The 18,063-nt window shown below is 39.8% G+C and overlaps 1 protein-coding gene across 1 annotated transcript in view; it reads left to right on the plus strand.

Annotated features, from left to right (window-relative positions):
- The first annotated feature begins 17,788 nt into the window (after window positions 1–17,788).
- Window positions 17,789–18,063, plus strand: part of Ugp2 (UDP-glucose pyrophosphorylase 2) — a 52,167-nt gene continuing 51,892 nt past the window's right edge. The window contains exon 1 of the mRNA XM_021176333.3: window positions 17,789–17,997. The gene's annotated coding sequence lies outside the window, so the exon portion shown is untranslated. The remainder of the gene's footprint in view (window positions 17,998–18,063) is intronic.

Raw genomic sequence — 18,063 nt, forward strand, 5'->3', positions numbered from 1 at the left:
GCTTTCTTTTTTTCTTTTCTTCTTCTTTGACAACCTACAACCTTTTACATCCCCAAAGATCAATTTAACCCCTACATTTTGAAACTTACTGCCCTACAAAACGGATATATTAAACTATTTTCTGCCAATCTGATAGTTAGCTCTGTGGTTTAGTATAATACAAACACATTTCCACTTTCAGTTCCACTAAAAAGGAAAAAAGTCTCCATATTGAAAATGAACAATGAGAATATAGCTTTATCACAATGCTCCATTTTTCATCTTTTAGTCTATTTGAAAGCTTGAAAGAAAATAGTTTAACCTCTACCTTTTGACCCATTAATGATACCTTCCACGTTTCAACCATCATTAGCAATACCATGGCTTTTACATGCTCACTTTTTTTCTTTTTCCTTTTGGACAGGGTTTCACTGCAACCCTGACTGGCCTCAAACTCAAAGATCCTGTCTTGGCTTCCTGAGTGCTCTGATTATGTTCAATATTTATATTTGCTATTAGAGTAATTACATCTTCATTTTTTAAAGTTTGTTTTAAAATTGGGGAACAATATCACAATTTTGTTAATTTATGAGCTGTATTAGGGTTTTACTGCTGTGAACAGATACCATGACCACGGCAAGTCTTATAAAAAACAATGTGGGAAGCCACATGTGCTGTTGCAGGGTGGCATTGGCTACCGCTGGCCACCATGCATACATAGGCAGTAAAGGTTTTTTTGCCAAGATGAGGTTTTGAGAATTAACCAAAATTAACCAATCAGATGAGAGACAAGTTAACCAATCAGATGAGAGACAAGTTAACCAATCAGATAAGAGAGAAGTTAACCAATCAGATGAGAGACAAGTTAACCAATCAGATGTAGGCATGCAAATGAGGTGGTAAGCATAACCCAAGCACAACCAATCCGGGTGTGAGACACACCTCTCCTAGGCCTATATAAGCAGCACCAGTTCTGGGCTTGGGGCCTCTGCAATCAAGCTCTCCCAATAAACGTGTGCGGAAGGATCCTGTTGCAGCATCATTCTTGCTGGCGAGTTGGACACGTGCAAGAAAACAACATTTAATTGGGCTGGCTTACAGTTTCAGAGGTTCAGTCCATTACCATCAAGGTGGGAGCATGGCAGCATCTAGGCAGGCATGGTGCAGGAGGAACTGAGAGTTCTATGTCTTCATCCAAAGGCTGCTAGTGGAAGACTGACTTCCAGGCAACTAGGATGAGAGTCTTAAGCCCACACCCACAGTGACACACCTATTCCAACCAGGCCACACCTCAAGATGGTGCCACTCCCTGGTCCGAGAATATACAAACCATCACATGAGCTATAGGATCAAATGGTATGAAACAATTTGTGAAAAGGGAAATGTAAGCCATTTTTATTAAACTCAAACTTACTGAAATAGAATCTCCTGGTGTCCATGTCAAACAGACCCACATGTTCATTGTTTACCTCCCCCCCCCCCCCCCCGCTTTTTCGAGAGAGGGTTTCTCTGTGTAGCCCTGGCTATCCTGGAACTCACTTTGTAGACCAAGCTGGCCTCAAACTCAGAAATCCGCTTGCCTCTGCCTCCCAAGTGCTGGGATTAAAGGCATGCACCACCACTGCCAGGCTCATTGTTTACTCTTAAGTACTAATGCTATCACACTAACCTTGTTCCATCTTTGGACATCGTCTTATCAATTTTTTGTCTTTACTAATGATTTCAGTTGCCTATGATCTTGACAAAAGGAAAACTCCTGTTACTCTAGAGTACACATTAAAGGTTTGTTTTTAATGGTGCTGGAGGTTGAGCACAGGGTTTATGCTTGCAAAGTCAAATAAAACTTAACTATATCCCTCTAGTCTTGGATTTTTAATCAAAGTTTTTGTAAACATAAAACTATTTTTAAAAGTCATTCTTTTGAAATCCTGTAACATCTTGTTTGTTGCTATTCATAAATTTGGAAGGCCTCAACATTGCTTCTGAAATTTCTTTTGTCTGCATGCTTAGGGTAGATCCTTGTGAGGTTCTCACTACTAAGATTTCATTACTGGGTCTCACATTTCTTTGAGTTTTCTTTTATTTACACAAGCAATTCATTTCTTCCTGAAAAGTTGCATGGGGGTGGAGTAGAATCAAAAACAAGTGAAAAACCAAAAACCTAATTTGTTCTCATTCTGAGTATTTTGTTTACAGAATTCAATAATCTAATAGGTCATCTGCATTTCAGGTCATACAGGTCAGTGTATGTCAGTCTCTGATACGGTAACTGCCAACTCTGTACTTGTTTGGCTCTCTTCTCTTGTTCCCAGTTTAACTGAACTCTCATAGCTGCCCATTTCTTTTCTTTTAAACATTTTTTTTTCAAATTGAAGTATAATTACATCATTTCCCCTTCCCTTTCCTCCCAGCAGCCCCTCCTATAAAACACCCAACCTCCACTCACATTGCTCTCTCCTCAAAGTTATGGCATCTGGCTTCTTCAAGTTTTGAGAAGCCTTAATTATCTGTATAAAGTTACTTATATGTACATGACTTCAGGGTAGAGCACTGGGTATTGATAAACACCCTGGGACTCTTCCCTAGGCAACACTACTTTTCTCCTTCTCAGCATTTTTTAACTCTCTGTAGTTCTTTGTCTAGGCTTGGTGCCCTATGACATTTCTACCTTCTGCACTGATATGTCTGTAGGCTTAGACTTTTCAAACTCTGCTTTAATAAGGGTTCTTCAGTGCTTCAACATCCCTTCTAGTCCACTGCCCTCCAGAGGTAGTGGAAAAGAAAAGTTAATAGGGCAAAAGGGGATGCAGACTTCTTTAGAAATAGTTCTTTGGGGTGATTTTAATTTTTGTTGTCAGCAGTTCAGTTCTCTAGCAAAACGCCATCAGGAATCAGCAGCTGCAGTTCAGTCCACTCAGCAATCACCACTCACAAATCAGCAACTGGCAAGGTGGCAATCTGATCCAGAAGAAACCAGTAGTTTCTGCCAATAGGCCTTGGCCTACGTCCACTGAAGTTGAAAGAAGCCTCCAGTGTACCACAGAAAGTTCTCTGGAGAGTTACTCTCTATGAAGTCACTATGAGCAAAGATCAGCAACACGATGCAAAGCAAACCAGTGCCAGAGCACTGTTAGCAAAGATTTATGAGGCAGAGCAAGGTGAGCCAATGCCAGAGCCTCCTCCCACTGACTATGGGGTCACAGTTACATTCTTTCTAAACATCACGCATGTCTGCATCAGCAAAACATCCTTTCACCTGTCTGCCCCAGCAAAACATCATACGACATAACTGAGTTTCCAAAGAAGTCACAAATTGCCACTTCACATGTCTGCTGGTATCATCTGTGGTCAGTCTTGCGTAGGCAGCCATGTTGTTTTGTGTTGAAAGTGCAGCTTCCCTGAAGTTTCTAGAAGGCACAGTTTTACAGCAGATACCCAGGCACTCTGGCTCTTACCTCTTACTCACTGACCTTAATGAGCTTCCTCTCCATGTGACCATACTTTAGAGTTTCTGTACTCTTTTCTGCTCTCTCCATCTTCTCCCTCTATGATCTTACTCATTCTCATGCTTTAAAACCATCTGTTGTCAATTCCTAAATTTGTATCAATAAGCTAGTCTTCCCTTCTGAGTTCCAAACTCACATTTTAAAATATCACCTGACATCCCTTCAAATGTCCCCCAGGCATTTCAAATTCAAAATAACTGTTTTTCTAAATCTGGATCTCCCTCAACTTTCACCATTTCGTTGCAAGGCTTCCTACTAACTAGATCTTCCATTTTCTCTTTCATATCTTACTACTCTTCTCATCCAATATGTCACTGATCTGTGCTAGTTCAACTTTCGAAATGTCTCTGGCCTCTTGTTTAAAATGGTGATTACTTTCCACTGCACTTGGAGTAGAATCCCTCACAGCCAGCCCTGTCTCTGACGACTTCCTACCTTCTCAAGTTCATCTCTTAGCTTCTGCCAACTCCACTTACACAACCTCACTTCTATCATCTCCCATACAAAGTGCTCCTACTGTCTCAGAACCTCTGTATTTACTACTCTGCCTGGTGTCCTTTCTTCTCAGATCTTTATGACACATGGATAAATAGCTTCCTTCTTGTAGGTTTTATTTGAGACGTTCAGGACAATCATGTTAACTCTCACAGGGATTCTATGTAATTAGGAAAAATTATCATTCTGGAAACCACCATACAGGCTGGACTTGAGCCAGACAGGTAGCAATCTAAATATTACCTCTCAGACAGAACACCTGGGATTGAACCCTGAACTCTACCACTCTGCTGCCTTTGAGGAAGTATTGGTTTGTTTATTGAGTTCAGGATAGCCTTGAACTCCTTTATAAGAAACTGGGGAATAAAACCTAGAGTTCCATGCATACTAGGCAAGCACCCTACCAACTAAGCTTCATCACAGCACCCAAGAGAGGCTGCTCTTCGTTATCTTACCATTGCAGTATTCTGATATTCTAGATCAAAGCACTCTCTCTCCTTCACAGATTTTCATCGAATCTTTACTTCTTATCTAATTATCATTTTATTTGTTTGTTTATAGTCTATCAGTCTCACTTGGGTAGACTACTTCTGTGTCATGATCACTATTATAATCAATCACTTTATAACCCCAAGTTACAGATCTAATTGGAGCTTGGTATGGTACCTGGAACATAGTAGGTTCTAACAACTTTTTTCAGTGAGTGTGTGAAATTGTGCTCTGAAATTTTATAGGAATATGAAAAAGAAACTAGTTTCATTTTTCTAGTTTAGATTTTCACAAGTACATTTTATCTGAAAATGTATGTTTTCCATCATATTTTCTTATATCATTTATTTCTACCTCCTGACATTATTTGTTCTCTAATTCTTGGACATCCACCCAACAGATCAGATTTAATTCTTACTCTATTACTCCAGAATTGATGGTAAGAAAAGCTGAGTGGGGGGTTGGGAGTGGGGAAACACTAAATATCTATCATTTGAAAGACTGAGGCCCAAAACTTAGAACTTTACTGTCCAGCCACTACACTGATCCACATCCTTATCTAGCTCTGTTTTTATCACCAGGACACTAAGGAAGGGTAGTAAGGAAAGAAACTGTTACAACTGTTAAAAGTCACAGTACAGCATCATGTGTTTCCGCTCTCCGATCTAGGTGAGACATGAAAACTGGAATTACTTCTTACAAGAAGGGAAGACCAGTGCCAACCTTGACTGCCCAATATTGATCTACCCAGTGCCACTTTAAATTCAGAAAGAGAGTGTTTATTAAGACCATTTGGTATAACAAGGGAGTAGGACTTTTTGATAAATCAAATAGTTCCTTGAAAAACATAGTAGGGCCTATTTCCCACTGATGACAACGTTCCGCCTAAGAAAACATTGCTTAAGTCAAAGAAAATTTTTAAAAAATTTTGTAAAGCAAGATACTTTAAATTATATGTAAAACCACATTTTTATAATCAAAACCTATCTTATTCCATTTAGGAATCTCAAAAGCGCTACCCCTGAAGAGCAGATCTTGACGTCAAGAGCACCAATTTAACAAGAAAAGTGATAAAAGGCCTTCTCTTCCTCAGAAAGGTTGAAGAATTGAGTTTAAAGGAAACAAATGTGTGGGCTGGAAAATACAGTCGCTGTGTGGAAAGATTAGGGAGCTCTAGGGTAGCAAAAGTAAATGATTATGAGTTGCTTCTTCCCTGATGCCACAGTTATAGTATATTAGCTATAGTTTACAGGGTAACAGTACACTAATAAACACAGCCTAGCTGTGTAATTCTTCTATAGGACTTACCTAGGTCTCTCATGGCTGATCAGGCAGTTTGACGACAGCTAGTAGCCTGAAATGGAGTCTAAAATTTAGTAATTTGTGCTGTCTGGTCTAAGGCAGAACCTTTCAACCTGTTGTGACCCCTTGGGGGTTGCATATCAGATATTTATATTACTGTTCTCATCAGGAGCAAAATTTCAGTTATGAAGTAACAACAAAATAATTTTCTGGTTAGGGGTCACTTCAACATGAAGAACTGTATTAAAGGGTTGCAACATTAGGAAGGTTGAGAAGCACTGGGCTAAGGGATCGCAACTGGAATAAAGCATCTTTTTTTTCCACATGGCCTGTCATTTTCCCATAGGTCAGAATGGCCTTCTTCATGCAGTATTCTCAAGCCATAAGCAGTCAATGGTTGAAAGCTGAAAAGCTGTTTCTTCTTTTTTCTGAAAAGCTTCCTAAGCCCAAGGCCTAGCATTTGTTTAACATCATTTCTGTTGCATATACTTACTCGACAAATCAATCAATCAATCAATCAATCAATAAAAAATAACCATATGTTTTTCACATCCCAAAGTCATATTGCAAAGAAACAGAGAGAGTGTCACCAATCAGCTGCTGGAAGGTTCCTCTGTTCTACCTGGATAGAATCATGGACAGGTAGGTAATAGCCATTCAAGTGTTGGTTTCTGGCATTTCATTTCCCTCAGGGTGCAGAAGCACAAACTGGTAGCAGCAGGCAGGGAAGCAGCAACAACTAGTCCCCTGATCTTTCCAATACATTTATCATGAATGGGTGTTGGATTTTGTCAAATGCTTTCTCAGCATCTAATGAAATGATCAAATGGTCTTTTTCCTTTGAGTTTGTTTATATAGTGGATTACATTGATGGATTTCCATATATTGAACCATGCCTGCATCCCTGGGATGAAGCCTACTTGATCATGATGGTTGATCATTTTGATGTATTTTTGGATTCAATTTGTGAGAATTTTATTGAGTATTTTTGCATTGATATTCGTAAGGGAAATTGGTCTGAAGTTCTCTTTCCTTGTTAGATCTAGGTATCAGAGTAATTATGACTTCATAGAACGAGTTGTGTAGAGTTCCTTCCTTTTCTATTTTGTGGGATAGTTTGAGGAGTATTGGAATTAGGTCTTCTTTGAAAGTCTGATAGAACTCTGCACTAAAACCATCTGGTCCTGGGCTTGTTTGGTTGAGAGACTATTAATGACTGTTTCGATTTCTTTAGGGGATATGGGACTGTTTAGATCATTTATCTGATCCTGATTTAACTTTGGTACCTGGTATCTCTCTAGAAAATTGTCCAATTCATCCAGATTTTCCAGTTTTGTTGACTATAGGCTTTTGTAGTAGGATCTGATTTTTTTTTTATTTCCCCAGTTTCTGTTGTTATATCTCCCTTTTCATTTCTGATTTTGTTAATTTGGGTACTATCTCTGTGCCCTTTGGTTAGTCTGCCTAAGCATTTATGTATCTTGTCGATTTTCTCAAAGCACCAGCTTCTGGTTTTGTTGATTCTTTGTATAGTTCTTTTTGTTTCTATTTGGTTGATTTCAGCCCTGAGTTTGATTATTTCCTGCCTTCTGCTCCTCTTGAGTGAATTTGCTTCTTTTTGTTCTAGAGCTTTCAGGTGTGCTGTTAAACTGCTAGTGTATGCTCTCTCCAGTTTCTATTTGGAGGCACTCAAAGCTATGAGTTTTCCTCTTATCACTGCTTTCATTGTGTCCCATAATTTTGGGTATGTTGTATATTCATTTTCATTAAATTATAAAATGTCTTTAATGTCTTTCTTTATTTCTTCCTTGACCAAGTTATCATTGAGTAGAGTGTTGTTCAGCTTCCATGTGTATGTGGGCTTTTTGTTATTTTCATTACTATTGAAGACCAACCTTAATCTGTAGTGATCTTATAGGAGGCATGGGATTATTTCAATCTTCTTATATATGTTGAGGTCTGACTTGTGACCAATTATATGGTCAGTTTTGGAGAAGGTACCATGAAGTCCCAAGAAGAAGGTATATTCTTTTGATTTAGGACAAAATGTTCTATTGATATCTTTTCAATCCATTTGGTGCAAAACTTCTGTTAGTTTCACTGTGAATCTGTTTAGTTTGTGTTTCCCTGATCTGTCCATTGATGAGATTGGGCTGTTGAAATCCCCCACAATTATTGTGTGAGATGCAATATAGCTTTAGTAAAGTTTCTTGTATGAATGTGAGTGCCCTTGCATTTGGACCCTAGATGTTCAGAATTGAGAAGTTTTTCTTGGTAGATTTTTTCCTTTGATGAGTATGACTTGTCCTTCCTTATCTTTTTTGATGACTTTTGATTGAAAGTTGATTTTATCTAATATTAGAATGGCTACTCCTACTTGTATCTTGGGACCATTTGCTTGGAAAATTGCTTTCCAGCCCTTTACTGGCAAAGAATTTTACTTTACTGGAAAGTGTTTGTCTTTAACACTGAGGTGTGTTTCCTGTATGCAGCAAAATGCTGGGTCCCATTTATGTATCCAGTTTGTCAGTCTATGTCTTTTTATTGGGGAATTGAGTCCACTGATGTTAAAAGATATTAAGGAATAGTGATTGTTGCTCCCTATTATTATTGATGTTATTTTTATGTTTGGGTGGCTATCTTCTTTTGGGTTTATTGAAAGAAGATTACTTTCTTGCTTTTTCTATGGTGTAGTTTCCCTTCTTGTGTTGTAATTTTCCATCTATTATCCTTAGTAGGGCTAGATTTGTGGAAAGATACTGTGTAATTTTTGTTTTGTCATGGAATATCTTGTTTTCACCATCTATGGTAATTGAGAGGTTTGTTGGGCATAGTAGCTTGGGTTGGAGTTTGTGTTCACTTAGGGTCTGTATGAGATCTACCCAGGATTTTCTAGCGTTCATAGTCTCTGGGGAGAAGTCTGGTGTAATTCTGATAGGTCTGCCTTTTTATGTTACTTGACCTTTTTCCCTTACTGCTTTTAATAATCTTTCTTTGTTTAGTATGTTTGGTGTTTTGATTATTATGTGACAGGAGGAATTTCTTTTCTGGTCCAATATATTTGTTGTTCTGTAGGCTTCTTGTATGTTAATGGGCTTCTCTTTCTTTAGTTTAGGGAAGTTTTCTTCTATAATTTTGTTGAAGATATTTACTGGCCCTTTAATTTGGGGATCTTCACTCTCTTCTATACCTATTATTCTTAGGTTTTGTCTTCTCATTGTGTCCCAGATTTCCTGGATGTTTTGGGTTAGGAACTTTTTGCATTTTGCATGTTCTTTGACTGTTGTGTCAATGTTTTCTATGGTATCTTCTGCACCTGAGATTCTCTCTTCTATCTCTTGTATTCTGTTGGTGATGCTGGCATCTATGACTCCTGGTCTCTTTCCTAGGTTTTCTATTTCCATTTTTGTCTCGCTTTGTGATTTCTTCATTGTTTCTATTTCCAGTTATAGTTCCTGGATGTTTTTGCTCAATTCTTTTACCTGTATGGTTGTATTTTCCTGTAATTCATTATGGGATTTTTGTGTTTCCTCTTTAAGGTCTTCTACCTGTGTTCTCTTGTATTTCTCTAAGGGAGTTATTTATGTCCCTTTTAAATTCCTCTATCATCATCATGAGATGTGATTTTAAATCATAGTCTTGATTTTCTGGTGTGTTGGGGTAACCAGGGTTAGTTGTGGTGGGAGAACTGGGTTCTGATGATTCCATGTAGTCTTGGTTTCTGTTGCTTATGTTCTTGCACTTGCTTTTCATCGTGAGGTTATCTCTGGAGTTAACTGATCTTGCTGTCTCTGACTTTGGTTTGTCCCTCCTGCAAGCCTGTGTGTCAGTACTCCTGGGAAACCAGTTCTTTCCTGTGCTTGGAGGTGTGTAGGTACTCCTGGCAAGCCAGCTCTCTCCTGGCAGTATTTATTATTCAGTTTCGTGGCACAGGATCAGCTCTCCGTGCAGATGGAGCCTGGAAGACTCCTGTCCCAGGCCATGCTCAGTTCCTGAGTCCTGAGGAATCTGGGCAGGTTCCTCTGAGCAGCAGTGGTGATCCTACCTGTACTCACAGGCCTGTCCGCACTCCTGGAGGCTTGCTCCCTCCTGATGCTATTTGAGTATGTGGCAGATTATCTGCTACAGACAGAGATGGGAACAGGAAGGCTGTATTCTTTTTTTCTTTTATTATTCTATTGCTGTGTTTATAGCTTTATCTGATCTCTTTCCTTATGCTGGTCTATGTTAAGAAAGATTTATGTATCAACACCTGAAAAAAAGGAATCTTTGTTGCTTTAAATACAGTCTTCAATACACTCATTCCTATTGTTTGATTAACCTCAGCTTAAATTTGTTACTGTACAAATCTGACCAAAGTGACAGCATTGGTAGCCTGTAGATGTCTAGTGTTTGTCTAGAAGTCTCTGAGAATTTCCCACCTCCAGCACTGCTCTGCTGGTAACCGATCTCATTTTAATATCTCTTCCATCTAGTTCTCAGCAGTGGTGGAAAAGGCAAGCTTAGAATTGTCTTTCGATATGACTTACAGCTGTGAAGCACAAGAATAGATTTTTAGCCTGTAGGCCAGGCAAGACAGGAATACCCAGACTGGTTGCCATCAGTAGCTAGCAACCTTCCTGGTTGAAGTAATGAAAATATCCAATGGTTTCACAGGCCTTTCCCCAGTGAGAACAGCAGTATCTTCAGTAGCTGGTTTCTGAATCCCACAGCCATATTCCTCTACAATACATTTCCAACCAAAAAAAAAAAAAAAGTTTTTAGTCTCTGATGTACTTTCAATCTTTATACATATTTAAATGACTGCAAAAGAAATTATTTCTACAAGCTTTTTTTTGCATATTTTCTAAAGTTTCTTATGAATGATGCCTGTTTCCTGCATATACATTATCACAAAGTGGTAGTTTAGAACAACATATATTAATTCTCTCCCCTGTCTAGAATAAGTTTCTCTAAGTGTGACTCAGTGTCAGAAGTTCTGCCTACTACTGTAGGAGAGAGAGGCACAGAAAATCACTTCAAGGTTCCAGAACATTACGGAGGACAAACAGCGTGTAGCAGAATCAGATCCTCGGCAATGTTTCTAAATGGACTGTGCATGAAGCTACAAAGGTAGAACTTAGGTTTCAAGAGAGGCCACATGTGACACAGGCAGCAGACCTGGAGGGAAGGGATTATCCAAGCCTCTGGAACACAGACAATGCTGTCAAAGGCTGAATATGCTAGCATAGAACTACTGGGCTTGACGTTTTCCTTGCCATATTTCCATCTTTTTACTTTTATTTGTTTGTTTATTTATTTATCTGATACTTTCTTACCATTACCATAATCTCTCCAGTTTGGAACTGGAATGATGACTTTGTTTTAATGTGGGTTGGAATTATCTAACTCTTTTTAAAAATTAGCTGCAATCTCAGAAGTCTTTAGGTTTTTCAGAAAGGTCAGGACTGTTGACTGCACTCCTACTTTCACAGAGACCTTTGAAGGTGGACTAAATGCATTTCGCAGTATGAGATGCCCACAAGCACATGAGAATGTTATGATTTAGATATAAAATGACCCTCACAGGCTCACATCGGAGCACTTGGTCCCTGGCTGTCGGTGCTGCTGTGAGGAGTGGAGTCCAGTCAGAGGAGTGGGCCCTGATACTTATGGGCTGGCCCTGCTTTCTGTCCCATTTTTGTTTCCTGATCTGCTAAGATGTAAGCAAGCAGCCTCCCTTTCCCACCATCATGCCCTTCCTATTATGACGGACTATACCCTCAAATCATCAGGCAAAAGAAATCTCTCCTCCCTTGTCAGGTAACTGGTCACAGCAATGAGGAAAGCAATGCTTACAGGAGGATATGCTCATTCTTGGCTTGTGGGCCTGGATGACAACACTCTCTTCCTCTGAGTTCATCACAGTGCTTTCTTCTTCTTCTTCTTCTTCTTCTTCTTCTTCTTCTTCTTCTTCTTCTTCTTCTTCTTCTTCTTCTTCTTCTTCTTCTTCTTCTTCTTCTCCTCCTTCTCCTTCTCCTTCTCCTCCTCTTCCTCTTCCTTCTCCTCCTTCCTCTTCCTCCTCCTCCTTCTTTTTCTTCCTCTTCCTCCTCCTCTTCCTCTTCTTTTTCCTCCTTCCTCCTTCCTCTTCTCCTCCTTCCTCCTTCCTCTCCTCCTTCCGAATTCTCCTCCTCTTCCTCTTCTTCTTGTCTTCCAGTATTCCACTGACTACATGGGGAACTTGCAACTACATTTAGGATCCACCCAGAAAATCCAAGGTACTTTCTCCATCTGAAAACCTTAAATCACATTTGCAAGTTTCCGATTGTCACAAATGGTAATATCCACAAATTCTGAAACCAGAAGAAACTGGTTACCTTTAGGGATCAAAATGACTACCAACAACATGAAAGGATTATTATTTGAAAACCTTGAGCAGAAACTGAACATACCTACTGAAACATAAAATATGATGCAGGGTCTGGAAAAAATGGTCCAGCAAGTAAAGGCATCTGCTACCGAGACTGTCATCCTTGGTACCCACATACCAAATCAACTTTTAAAGGTTGTTTTCTGACTTACACACACACACACACACACACACACACACACACACACACACGTTTAAAAATGTGATTCAGGGCTGGGCAGTAGTGGCATATGCCTTTAATGATAGCACTCCAGGCAGATCTCTGAGTTCAAGGCCAGCCTGGTCTATAGACCTAGTTCTAGAACTGCCAAGGTTAACATAGAGAAACCCTTTCTCAAAAAAACAAAGCCAACCAAACAATTAAACAAATAAAAAAATAAAAAAGATTAAATTTCTCATTTATATACTTTTAAAGACATGCCTGTCATTATATGGATTAAACACAACATTTCCTCTATTTTCATTTATTGTTTTTTTAATAATTTTATATGTATTTAAAAGGCAAATAATTCTTTACCAAGTCTAAAATACATGTTCAGATTCCCTCTAGGTTATCCCAGTGTTCCATATAAACACCATTTTTGTCTTTGTGCTACAATGAAGTAAATGTTGGGGAGTGTAACTCTATAAATTTAGAGAAGAGTTAGGGATATGAGCTAAGTTTCTATCTATTATTTTAGGAACTCTAAACATACTGTCTAAAATCTAGAATTCAGAAATATAGTTCATGAAAGAAATATAAGCATTTAGAGATATATTTAGAGATACATAGATGATGATCAAAAGGAAGATAGTTTCTTCAGTGGTTGGAGACTGGAGTAAAGAGAGCTGGGGCAGCCGGGCACCACTGCTCATTGTGAGCACTGTGACACTACTCTGTTGGGATAAGAAGATGTTCATCCTTATATTGAAATAATATTCAGTTAAAAGTAGCAGAACTTGCCGGGCGGTGGTGGTGCACGCCTTTAATCCCAGCACTTGGGAGGCAGAGGCAGGCGTATTTCTGAGTTCGAGGCCAGCCTGGTCTACAAAGTGAGTTCCAGGACAGCCAGGGCTATACAGAGAAACCCTGTCTCGAAAAAAAAAAAAAAAAAAAGTAGCAGAACTTAACGTTTTTCCCTGTGGTTGTTCATCTCAATATGACAACTCTCTTCCTTTTCATTTTAGAGAGTGGAAAGTTACTTTTTATTCCCTAGTAATACTATTCATTTAATGACATAATTGCCCAATTATTTGCCTCATCCAAAGAAGGTCTCTTTAATATCTAGTTAGTGAGGTGGGTATAAAACTTTAAAATAAACTCTCTAAGTTAGGAATCAGACTTTCTTTATTTAATAATTCCTTCTGGTGCACTCACAGGGCATTTAATGAATTAGACCAGATGTGGAGGTGTCTGAAAAACCATCAAGTCACACAAGCTGTCTGATAGGATGCACAACAGGAAATGTGGTTGAAAAAGAAAAAAAAAATAAGATTATACCTCACAGCTGACTCTCTTCTTCTCTTCTCTTTTCTTTTCTTTTCTTTTCTTTTCTTTTCTTTTCTTTTCTCTTCTTTTCTTTTCTCTTCTTTTCCTTTTATTTGTGGATTTCAAAGTCAGTAAGAAAAATTTTACTCACCTAGAAACACATCACCCGGGTAAACCAAACAAATATTTACTTGTTCTTAGTTTAGTAAGAAATGTGCTATTTCTCAGTGAGCTCTTAAGAGTATTTCTAAATTATGCTCACATAGCAATCTATGTTTAATTCAAACCCCTGAAAACACATTTGGTATTTCTTTATGTTTATCCCTGGCTAGTACACTCAAGGGAATGAGTCCTCTGCCTCTAAAATCAAAAGAGGTCTAGAGATACAGTTAATAAAATAATGACAGATACAATTTCATGGGCATATCAATTCTTCTCAACATGTTCCCCTGGGGAATATGAAGAAAGGAAGAAGTATCAGATGTTGTCACAGTCAGAACATGCTCTCTTCAAGTCTCAATGGACAGCTAGGAGAAAACTGTCAACAAACATCAACAAACGTGCATTCTTAGGAGCCTAATGACTTAAAACCAACAAGACTGCTTTACCAACCCTTAGGTAACTATCTGCAATGTGAGTTGATTTATTTATTTTTTACATCTCAGTTATTTGAAATAAATGATGGTATTATGTTATAAAATTTATATAACTACTAAATACAATTTAAAAAGCAATTGTGAGAAATGAAAGTCCATGTCACAATTTAAATTCTCAACTTGTTTCAGCAAACTTCTTGTTTGGCAACAGGAAAGAATGAAGTCTTTCTCTTCCTCAACTACTTGGAAACCACATTCATTTTTAGACTGCTCACTCATTAGTAGCTCATCTCATAGATACAATTTGATATATTTTTCCAGTTAACCCAGTCTAATTATATTTTGATTCAAAAATACCTCCTTGTTAAATCTAGTCGGTAACTAGCAACTGCTAACAGTAACCTCCTGTCCTCTTTCCTGTGGGTGCCCAAGACTCAGATGAACAGACTGGAGCCAATATTGAGTGTCGGCAGGAGTCCAGCGGTTAATTGTTGCCTAGACTCTTGGCTCAAGTCTTCAGGCATGGCATAGAATTTTTCTTTATAACATGTTTTCTTTATAACAAACTGTGCTGCATTAGTTTTTTTTTTTAATAAAGAGCACAAGGAAGGAATGACAAAAATAAATAAAAATAGACCACACACTCTGCTTATCTTATACTTATTTAATACTTTAACAATTTCTAAATTACCCTGAGGGTTGGGGATATTGCTCCATCATGGAGCACTTGCCTATTGTGTGCCAGGCAATGGGTTTAATCCCCATTACCAAGAAAAAAAAAAAACCCAAACAACTAAAAACAACAAAACCTCACCTTATTATCCCTTATTAGATAATGCTCATGGTAAGCAGCTAATACAGCTTATTAAATCATCAAGATGTTGTATTTGCTGCTCTTACATACTTTGTTCCACATTCATATTCTAGGTGAAAAGCATAGAAAGTAAGAGTCATTACTTCTAAATATGAATTAGTAGTTCTTGAATAGTAGAGACCAGGATACAATACTATGAATGAAAAGATGTAACAACACCAAATCTATCACTCAATACACACTTATGGAATATTTTCCTTGTAGCAAATACTGACAAACACTACATCTAAAGAGGCAGCAAAGATTATGTTCAAAAACAAGGAAGCAGGCATTGGGTTTGTTGTTGTTAGAGTGTTATTGTATAGCTAGTGGCAGGGTTCTTAAGTAGCATGGCTGAGGCTGTGGGTTTGCTCACAAGACATAAGACCAGTTAAAACAAAGTTTTGCTTTGTTTTGTGTGTTTTTCATTTTCCTATGAGGAAGTAGGAAGATGGACTGAAGTAAATTAGAGGCAGGACTTCTGTGGCCCTTGGAGGACAGCACAGCTCACCGGAAACTGGCGTCCAGGTGTCTATTCTGTTTGTTATCTCACTTGACCTCTTTATCTGTAATCTGGCTTGGGGGAAAAGTGGCCAGGGTCTGCAGAGATGCCTTAGTAGTTAAGAGCACTAGCTCTTACAGAGTACCTTGGTTGGGTTCCTAGCACAGAGTGACTCATAACCTTCTTTAATTCCAGGTCTAGGGGATCCCATGACCTCTTCTGGCCTCTACAGGCACCAGACACAAACATGGCACACTCAATACACATAAAATAAAAATTCTTAAAAGAAAAAAATCAAACAGAAGAGACTCCCCATTCCAACCCCATCCCATGGCCATCCCCCATCCCCACCCACAGGTGTATGTGTGTGTGTGTGTGTGTGTGTGTGTGTGAGAGAGAGAGAGAGAGAGAGAGAGAGAGAGAGAGAGAGAGAGAGAGAGAGCTGAATGTAAAGAGAGAAACAAACAATTGGTTTATGGTCCTGAAGAGCCTCGGGTTTTACATCCCTATCCCGTGATTTGTCAACTGAGCTATTTTCCTCATTCTTAAGGAGTGAGAAACTCTATCTGAAGATCTGGAATTTAAATTCAAGCCCCTCTCTAAAGAAATTTCATTTGCAAGGCACTATATAAACATAGCATTTAGAAATGTGGTTTCTCTGGTGCTTCTGGCCAAAAGTCAACCCCTCACTATAAAGTTAACCACGTAAGCTGGGTAGTGGTTTACTTTCTGGGGACTTGTTTTAAAGCAGTGAATGCACAACATTCTTTGTGTCCTCTGTGTCAGTAGTTACTCAATCATAAATCAAGATGCCAATTCTTAGGAACTACCAAATGTTTTTTGCTAGATTTAAAGATCGTTTCTCCCCTCGTTAATCTTCTGTGGAAGTCAAAAATAACTGGCCATTCTATTATATAATAAGCCTGGAAAAATCAAAGATTCCTTGTTGCACGTAAGTTTTTGCAGGCTGACTTACATGAGGAGCCCCAGGTCTTTGGTTCTGTTTTAGTGCTTACACTGACTGATAAATACAGTTCATTCACTGCTGGAACAATTTCGCTACTGTTCAGAGAGGATGTAGAGTCTAAGCAAAAACTCCAGAGCAAGTGTCGTTATTAAACTGACGTCATTTGTTATTTTAGAAATTTTTTCATTTGGAGAAAGTTATTTTCTTAGCTGAGATATTTGGATGCCTAAGGTTTTTGGATTCTACATAAGCAACATGGACACTATCTTTTCCTGTGTTGTTCAATAACATTTTCATATGAACCCAAAGGACCGAATAATGAAAGCTCTCGCTTGTCTAGAGACTAATTTAGAAACTCTCATTTACCTTGGCTGAATAATGCTGTACATTTCAAACCCTTCTGGAAGTGCTTGGTTACAGAACCGACAAACCAAGTAGGGTAACGCGAGAATGTTAAGGAAGACAGGCAAGGCAGTCTTACAGGCTTATACGGTTGGCAAGACTAGCTGTGATTGGGCACACCTCAGGGAGTCCCCAGACTGGTGCCAACGTTCTGGCTTTTAACTTCATCTTTCTTTTGGAGACTTCAAGATCTATCATCAGCATCTTAAGGATAATAAGCCATTTTCACTTTGGCTAGAAAAGTAAACTCCCTATTCCAGCACAAACGGGCCCAGGAGTGGGATTCGAGGCAAGGCGAATAGTGATGGATCTTTCTAGAGAGCCTTTATTTGGCATTCCCTTCGACGCCCCCAGGCCCTCCTCCTGTTGGTGAGCCACACACATCCCATCCCTTTACTTGATTCTGAAAAGGTTGCCTTAGCCCTCCTCAAACCCTAACTGGTGGCAGAGCTTTTGGGTCCTCTTGAGAAGAGCCTCGCGTCCCTGAGGAAGGGGAGCTCAAGGTTTCCTCAACGGGCAAATTCTGGTGGAGTGCAAACACAAGCACACGCTTCGGTTTTCTCACACGCTCGTGGCATCTGCAGACAGCAAGCAGAGACAGACGTGCTTGGCACCGTGCTGCTGCCTGTGCAGCTCCCACGCGTGGGATTCCCGCCTTCGCTTCTGCGCCCGCCTCCCTCGGGCCTCGAACGCCCCGCCCCCTGCCACCTCCGCGTGTCTCATTGGCCAAGTCCTTAGGCAAACTTCGGCTCCGGACTGGCGGCTGTGCCTGTCGCTCTGAGCAGTAGGGACATTTCCGCATTGGGGGGGTTGGGGGGGAAGGAGGGGGAGGGGAGGTGTGTGGCGAAAGTGGGGGCTCCGGTGTCCGGAGGCGGCGGGCTGGAGGGTCAGGGGCTGCGCTCGCTGGCGCCAGGCTCCGGGTGTTTGCGTGTGACGGGAGCGGAGGGGAGGCCGCCTCGGCCACGCTCGTGCAGCCAGCGAGACCTGATTCCAGGCCCCCAACTTCTCAGCCCTCGACGGAATAGGAAGGTGGGTGTCGCTTAAGGGGCGGGCCGAGCGACCTCCTCGTGGGGTCCTGCTCGGAAAGGCGTGGCC

Source organism: Mus caroli, unplaced genomic scaffold (genome assembly GCF_978045245.1).
Source record: "Mus caroli unplaced genomic scaffold, Mus_caroli_1 scaffold_13, whole genome shotgun sequence".
Lineage (NCBI taxonomy): Eukaryota > Metazoa > Chordata > Mammalia > Rodentia > Muridae > Mus > Mus caroli.